The sequence below is a fragment of the Poecilia formosa genome, unplaced genomic scaffold (genome assembly GCF_000485575.1).
Source record: "Poecilia formosa unplaced genomic scaffold, Poecilia_formosa-5.1.2 Scaffold3, whole genome shotgun sequence".
Classification (NCBI taxonomy): domain Eukaryota; kingdom Metazoa; phylum Chordata; class Actinopteri; order Cyprinodontiformes; family Poeciliidae; genus Poecilia; species Poecilia formosa.
The window spans coordinates 5,326,783-5,329,666 of record NW_006799942.1 but is presented as its reverse complement, the minus strand read 5'-3'; the positions used below and the strand labels follow the sequence as shown (position 1 = coordinate 5,329,666).

At 38.6% G+C, this 2,884-nt stretch overlaps 1 protein-coding gene and 1 non-coding gene across 4 annotated transcripts in view; one reads left to right on the top strand and one right to left on the bottom strand.

Moving 5' to 3' along the window:
* mia (MIA SH3 domain containing) overlaps positions 1–2,884 on the bottom strand; it is a 10,880-nt gene that overhangs the window by 2,377 nt on the left and 5,619 nt on the right. The window lies entirely within an intron of this gene.
* trnav-uac (transfer RNA valine (anticodon UAC)) lies at positions 1,932–2,004 on the top strand. The gene has a single exon. It is a non-coding gene; the product is annotated as a tRNA-Val (tRNA).

Genomic DNA, 2,884 nt, shown 5'->3' with positions numbered 1-2,884 from the left:
AGAAGGAGGGGGTGTGAGCTGAAGGTAACAGACCCCTATTTGTGTCCTCATCTCTTTCCATCCCAAAAGACACATGTGTCAAACTCAAGGCCCGCGGGCCACATATGGCCCGCCATGTCATTTTATGTGGCCCGCCCAGCATTTTATAGGCCGATGATTGACTTAAAATAGGTTTTGAGCACGAATTGACTACAAACTACATCTCCCACAATGCATTCCGATTGTTACCAGCCAAACATTACGGCTTCTCGCCACTAGAGAGCAGCAGAGTCACCTCAAGCTGCTTATTGATTTTCCCAGCGAATAAAACTGAGACATGGACAAGCTAACGTCAAAACGTCCAAGAAAAGAACAATCGATTTGCAAGTAAGACTGTGAATGAAGATGTGTGTGAGTTGGTGTCAGGGCGGCAGGTCGCGCTAGACTTTTTTTTTGTTATCCGTTATCTTGACCTACAACATAAAAAAAAATCGGTCATGTACTATTTTTATCCGTGAAATTACAATCATATTAACATCGGCTATTTAGTCGCATTTTATGCGGTTTAGATAATATTCACCGTGAATCCAGATCCCATCACAGATTAAGCAGATAAATGCATCTACATTTTTCTTGTAGTGACAAAAACCACTGACTGAGGACCCGATAACTTTTAATAAATTAAACTAAGCGACTTCACTTAAATTAGCATCACTTCACCCGCTGGGGTCTGAACGCACTTCCTCCTGGTTCCCATCTGCAGAAAAATCTGCGCTAATTCATCAGTCAGTTGGATCTGTCTGATCCAAACAGATCATCTGACCTCTGTGAGTGTTTTACCCTGAGCGGTCCGGTGTGAGCTTTTACCAGGATTTTATTTTTTTTTTTTCCCCCGCTGGATGAGTTACTCCCAGCGGTTTTTAAGTCTTTGCAGTCCGCAGTGGTTGAGCAGCGGACTGCGTATGTCTAATTAACGTTTGCATCGTCATTTATTTCCTCAAGATAAACTGCTGGCTCCTTAAATGGATTAACACAACGTTGCATTCTCTTTAGTTTTCTCTGGTCTGTAATGGAGACTTGAATTTAACGCGTCATTTCAACCAAAGGTTTGTAATGCGCTTAAAAAATAAAAATTGATTTTATTTTTCAATCCATGACTCTGTAGAACCATTTTGAAGTGTTGATTTTATTTTTGAACCATTTTTAATGTTGATATTATTTAACCATTTTTTATTTTGAAGTGTTGATTTTATTTTTGATACCTTATTTATTGTAAAGTGTTGATTGTATTTTTGAACCCTTATTCATTTTGAAGTGTTTGATTGTCTGAAAGACCTTACACATGAATTGCCCCATATGGGGTTTGAACCGATGACCTCAGGATTACCAGCACCGTGCTCTAACCTGCTGAGCTAACTCACCTACCTTACAAACTGTTGAGTTTCCATGGATTTAAGAAGAACTTGCATGATCTTACCACAATGAAGATTTGATAAAAGTGCTTATATTCTGTTTTTCAAAACAACACATGATATTTTATTTTCCAGAGATTTTGTATTTTTAAGTGTTGATTGTATTTTTGAACCATTATTTATTTTTGAAGTGTTGATTGTATTTCACAGATATTTTTAATTTTAATGTGTTAATTTTATTTTTGAACCATTTTTTATTTGTAAGTATTGGTTTTATTTTATAGCCATTTAGTCAAGTCTCTGCAGAACCATTTGTCTCTGCTAATGACATCTTCAATACAATTTTTTGATCCCAGGCTTAGTTTATTGACTGTACTGTGAAATTGGACACAAGTATAAGTTTGACAGTTTGTTCACCAAGTTACTGTGCTCTCTGAGAGGATCTGTGGTATAAATATTTGACATTGTTCCATGCCCATCATTGACATTAGTCTCTAACAAAATTTGGATCATCTACCAGAAACACTGCAAAGAGCATGAGTTTCTGTAGTGTAGTGGTTATCACATTTGCTTTACACGCAAAAGGTCTCTGGTTCAAAACCAGACAGAAACAGATTTAGTATCTTCTATTCATCACAGGTGTTTACTAAAGGTCAACAAGGGTTCTGTGGTGTCATGGTCTGTACTCTGAATCCAGGCATCTGAGTGCAAACCTCAGTTGAAATTTTCATGCATTGCATCTCACATCATCAACCTCAAACTGAAACAAAGCAGAGAAGTTCAGTTCCTGTAATGTAGTGGTTAACATGTTTGCTTTACATGCAAAAGGTCTCTGGTTCAAAACCAGACAGAAGTGGTTTTTGTAGGTTATGCATCTCTTGGGGTGCAGTGAGACAACAAGAGCCTCCTCTTCCGTGATGGTTCATTTGCCAATCGACTTCAATGTTGGCTTCTTTGAAATCGAAGCTACTTTACTTCAATTACCAATTGGCAGTTCAATGGCGTAATGCAAATGTGTCAAACTCAAGGCCCTGGGGCCACTTGTGGACCCCCAGTATTTTATAGGCCATGGAAACTCAAATGCAATATTTAAAACTTCAATACATAAAATCAGTTATTTAACAATATGAGGTGTTTAATTTATTTTTAACATTGTATTTTTATACATTTATGCTGGGGCTGCCCAAGTCTAGTTTTCCAGAGCTACCATCTGCAGCTTTAGATGCATTCCTTCTCTAACCCACCTGGACCATTGACTCATTATAAGCCTCTACAGAACTGAATGAGGGAAGTCAACCTTTTGTCTGGGGTGTGTTTTAGCAGGGATGTTCTCCTGATTTGTACCGTCAATGTGGCCGTTGAGGGGGCCAATATGCTGAAGTGGCCCTCGGTGAAATTGAGTTTGACACCCCTGCAAAAGAAGACTGCTGAACTTTCAAGCAGCAACTTCCTCGAAGCTTATCAGCCTTTTAATATCCCTGCTCAGCCACTAG